This window comes from Arachis ipaensis, chromosome B1, assembly GCF_059453495.1.
Source record: "Arachis ipaensis isolate K30076 ecotype BB chromosome B1, ASM5945349v1, whole genome shotgun sequence".
NCBI classification, from domain to species: Eukaryota; Viridiplantae; Streptophyta; class Magnoliopsida; order Fabales; family Fabaceae; genus Arachis; species Arachis ipaensis.
The window spans coordinates 54,211,468-54,216,926 of NC_142436.1; the positions used below are offsets into that span (position 1 = coordinate 54,211,468).

The 5,459-nt window shown below is 36.8% G+C and overlaps 1 non-coding gene across 1 annotated transcript; it reads right to left on the minus strand.

Annotated features, from left to right (window-relative positions):
- Window positions 1–5,351: 5,351 nt before the first annotated feature.
- LOC148576611 (small nucleolar RNA R71) lies at window positions 5,352–5,459 on the minus strand. Its single transcript, XR_015903678.1, has one exon. It is a non-coding gene; the product is annotated as a small nucleolar RNA R71 (small nucleolar RNA).

The window sequence follows — 5,459 nt, forward strand, 5'->3', positions numbered from 1 at the left end:
GTATTTTGTCAAACACTTAGAAGGCATAAAAGGAAAGCATGGTAAATTGCAAGAAATAGTAAATTCTATAACTACCCAATACAAGAAAAGTAAGAATAACAACTCAATTAAACAATAAGGAACATAAAACATTAAATTGCATTAATAAAAAATCCAAATCCAACAAGAGTGCATGAATATGAAAATAACATAAAAGGAAAATTAACAAGTAAAATTAAGAGAACAAGGATGTAGGAACAATAAATTGTAAAGAAAACTAGATGAAAGCAATAATTAAACCCTAGATCTAAGAGAGATTAACCTAATTCTACCCTAATTCTAGAGAGAAAAGGGAGCTTCTTCTCTAGAAAACTACCTAAAACATGATCCTAAGCTAATCTAATTGCTCCTTCTTGTTCCCTTTTGAATTCTGCATCAAATAGCTTCATAAACGAGTTGGATTTGGGCCTGGATGGCTCAGAAATTGCCCCCAACATGTTGCCTTTAATGAGGTCACGTGACCAGCGTCACGTGTGCGCGTGGATGATGCATGTGTGTCACTGGCAAATTTCCTCCTCGCGCGTACGCGTGGGTGACACGTGCGCGTGGCCTTGAATTCTGCAAATCCTCATTTTTTCATGAATTCTCCACTTTGTATGCTTTTCTTTTCACTTCTTCCATCCAATCCTTGTCTTATAAGCCTGAAATCACTCAACAAACATATCAAGGCATCGAATGGAATTAAAGTGAATTAAAATTAGCAATTTAAAGGTCTAAAAAGCATATTTTCACTCTTAAGCACAAATTAGGGAGAATTACAAAAGCATACTATTTCATTGATTAAATATGAGAAAAGTTGATAAAATCCACCAAATTAAACACAAGATAAACCATAAAATTGGGTTTTATGAGAGAGCTATTCCTCCCTGCAGATTTTGTGATACTTGACATGGGAGAGGATACAAATGAATCTATCATCCTAGGAAGGCCACTCTAGCCATTGGAAGAGCCCTGATAGATGTTGAGAGAGGTGAATTGGTGCTGAGGTTACATGAGGATTGGATGGTCTTTAAGGTTTTTAAACCTCCACCACCCCCTGACAAAGGAAGTACTTGCATGCAGAGTGCAATGTTGAAGCCTCCTCCCTTGGTGGAAATTCACCACCCACCAAGGAGGGAGGAGAAACCAAGAAGAAGGTACCTAAGGGCTGGAAGAACAAGAAGATTTCCACTGAAGACTTCTAACCTGGGATGAAAGTGGTGTTTGCTAGAAGTCTAGTCCTACCTCATACTATGAACAGGATCATGTCGCTTGAGCATATTGAGCTGATCCATGAGAGCACAGGGAAGAAGTTTACAGTGAGGGGGGGTGAGGATTTAAGCCTCTATGACTATCTTCCTTCTTAAGGGAGCTAACCATCAAGCTAGTGATGGTAAATAAGCACTTGTTGGGAGGCAACTGATGAGCGGATAATTTATACGCTTTTTGGCATTATTTTTAGTATGTTTTTAGTATATTTTAGTTAGTTTTTATTATGTTTTTATTAGTTTTTAAATAAAAATCATATTTCTGGACTTTACTATGAGTTTGTGTGTTTTTCTTTGATTTTAGGTATTTTCTGGCTGAAATTGAGGGATCTGAGCAAAAATATGATTCAGAGGCTGAAAAAGGATTGCAGATGTTGTTGGATTCTGACCTCCCTGCACTCGAAGTGGATTTTCTGGAGATACAAAAGCCCAATTAGCGCACTCTCAATTGCGTTGGAAAGTAGACATCCTAGGCTTTCCAGAAATATATAATAGTCCATACTTTGCTCGAGATTTGATGGTCCAAACAGGCATTCCAAATCAGCTTAAGAATTCTGGCGTCAAAACGCCAGAACTGGCACAAAAGCTGGAGTTAAACGCCCAAACTGGCACAAAAGCTGGCGTTTAACTCCAAGAAAAGTCTCTACACATGAAAGCTTCAATGCTCAGCCCAAACACACACCAAGTGGGCCCAGAAGAAGATTTCTGCATTAATTACCTATTTCTGTAAACCCTAGGCTACTAGTTCTCTATAAATAGGACCTTTTGCTATTGTATTTTCATCTTTGATTAGTCTTATGCTATCTTAGACCTTTATGGGGGCTGGCCATTCAGCCATGCCTGGACCTTTTATTCTTATGTATTCTCAACGGTGGAGTTTCTACACACCATAGATTAAGGTGTGGAGCTCTGCTGTTCTTCATGAATTAATACAAAGTACTATTGTTTTTCTATTCAACTCAAGTCTATTTCTTCTCCAAGATATTCATTCGCACCCAAGAACATGATGAATGTGATGATTATGTGACACTCATCACCATTCTCACCTATGAACGCGTGCCTGACAACCACTTCCGTTCTACATGCAAACAAGCTTGAATGTGTATCTCTTGGGTTTCTAATCTAAGATTAGAACCTTCGTGGTATAGGCTAGAATTATTGGCGGCCATTCCTGAAATCCGGAACGTCTAAATCTTGTCTGTGGTATTCTGAGTAGGATCTGGGAAGGGATGACTGTGACGAGCTTCAAACTCGCGAGTGTTGGGCGTGTGACAGACGTAAATGGATCAATAGATCCTATTCCAACATGATTGAGAACCGACAGATGATTAGCCGTGCGGTGACAGCGTGCGTATAACATTTTCACTGAGAGGACGGGAAGTAGCCATTGACAACGGTGATGCCCAACATAATGCTTGCCATGGAAAGGAGTATGAATGATTGGAAGAAGGCAATGGGAAAGCAGAGGTTCAGGAGGAACAAAGCATCTTCGTACGCTTATCTGAAATTCTCACCAATGAATTACATAAGTATCTCTATCTTTATTTTATGTTTTATTCATCTTTTAATTATTAATCCTCCATAACCATTTGAATCTGCCTGACTGAGATTTACAAGATGACCATAGCTTGCTTCAAGCCGACAGTCTCCGTGGGATCGATCCTTACTCACGTAAGGTATTACTTGGACGACCCAGTGCACTTGCTGGTTAGTTGTGCGGAATTGTGACAAAGTGTGATTCACGTTTGAGAGCTCCAAGTCTTTGGTGCCATTGTTGATGATCACAATTTCGTGCACCAAGTTTTTGGCGCCGTTGCCGGGGATTGTTCGAGTTTGGACAACTGATGGTTCATCTTGTTGCTTAGATTAGGTAATTTTACTTTTTATTTTCGAAAAATTTTTAAAATACAAAAATTTTTTTTATTTTGTTCTTTAGAGTTTTTAAGAATGAATTCTAGAGTTTCATGATGATTTGTTGAAGTCTGGCTGGCTGTGAAGCCATGTCTAATCTTATTGGACCGAGGTTTCAACTTATCATCACAAGAGCTTGTTGATTTCTATTAATTTTGCTGTTGTGAGCAATGATATACTAAAGCTTGGCTGGCCATTGGCCATGTTTAGTGTTTTGGACCAGAGCTTTCTTTGAAAGCTTGGCTGGCTAGTAAGCCATGTCCAATTCCTGGACCGGAGTCTTAGACTAGCATTGCAATGATTCCTGGAACTCTTATTAAAAATTTTGAATCCCTTTCTTCTCCACTCAATTTTCGCAAAATCACAAAAAAATTTATAAAACCATAAAAATAAACAATATTTTATGTTTCTTGTTTGAGTCTAATATCAATTTTTAAGTTTGGTGTCAATTGCATGTTTTTATTCTTCTTGCATTTTTCGAATATATGCATTATGTTCTTCATTGATCTTCAAGTTGTTCTTGATGATTTCAGTGCTCTGATCTTTAATTTCTCTTATTTTGTGTCTTTTGTTGTTTCCTATATGCATTTTCAAATTGTTATAGTCCTTAGTATACAAACTTCTAAGTTTGGTGTCTTGCATACATTGTTTATTTGATCTTAGTTGCATTCTTTTATTATTGTTTCTCATCATTTAAAAATTCAAAAAATTTTTTTTAATTGTCTTTTCAAGTCAATAACACAGAAAATTGAAGATTCAGAGCATTCAGCAGAGGAATTACACAGAAAAAGCTGGGCGTTCAAAACGCCCAGTGAAGAAGGAAAACTGGCATTTAAACGCCAGCCAGGGTACCTGGCTGGGCGTTAAATGCCCAAAAAGGTAGGATTTTGGGAGTTAAACGCCAGAATGGATGCCATTCTGGGCGTTTAACGCCAGGAAGACACTAGAGGGAAGATTTTGTTTTTAATTCAAATCTTTTTCAAATATTCATAATTTTTCAAAATCAATTTTTTTTTTCAAATCATATCTTTTCAAAATCAATTTCTTTTCAATTTTTTTTATTACTATTTTCGAAAATCCTTGCCACAATTAGTGATTCAATTCAAAATTTTCTAGTTGTTACTTGCCTATTAAGAAAGGATCAAAAGTTTTAATTCTAGAATCATATCTTCTAATTTCTTGTTAGTCAAGTAATCAACTTTAATTTTAAAACTTTCCTTTTTCTATTTGATTTTCAATCATATCTTCTTAATCATATCTTTTCAATCACATCTTTTTCAAAATTAAGTTTCAATCATATCTTTTTGATTTCTAATTTCAAAATCTTTTTCAAAAATCACTTAATTTCTTTCCCAATCTTAATTTTCGAAAAACCTTTACCAAATTTTCAAAATTTCTTTTAATTATTTCAAAATCTTTTACTTTAATTTCAAAAATTCTTTCCCTCTTCTCACATCCTTCTATTTATGGATTAACACTCCTCCACTATCAACAATTCGAACTCTACCCCTCTTGATAAGTTCGAATTCTTCTCTTTCTATTTTTCTTTTCCTCTGACACCTCAAGGAATCTCTATACTGTGACATAGATGATTCCATACTTTCTTCTTATCTCTTTCAAATGAGCAGGAGTAAGGACAAAGACATTCTGGTTGAGGCTGATCCTGAACCCGAAAGGACCTTGAAGAGAAAGCTGAGAGAAGCTAAAGTACAACTTTCTGTAGAGGACCTAACAGAGCTTTTCAAACAAGAAGAAGCCATGGCAGTCGAAAACACCAACAATGCAAGGAAGGTTCTTGGTGACTTTACTGCACCTACTCCTGACTTCTACGGGAGAAGCATCTCTATCCCTTCCATTGGAGCAAACAATTTTGAGCTTAAGCCTCAATTAGTTTCTCTAATGCAACAGAATTGCAAGTTTCATGGACTTCCATTAGAAGATCCTCATCAGTTCTTAGCTGAATTCTTACAAATCTGTGACACTGTCAAGACTAATGGGGTTGATCCTGAGGTTTACAGACTTATGCTCTTCCCTTTTGCTGTAAGAGACAGAGCTAGGACATGGTTGGACTCACAACCTAAAGAAAGCCTGAACTCTTGGGAAAAGCTAGTTAATGCCTTCTTGGCAAAGTTCTTTCCACCTCAAAAATTGAGCAAGCTTAGAGTGGAAGTCCAAACCTTCAGACAGAAGGAATGTGAATCCCTCTATGAAGCATGGGAAAGATACAAGCAATTGATCAGAAGGTGTCCTTCTGACATGCTT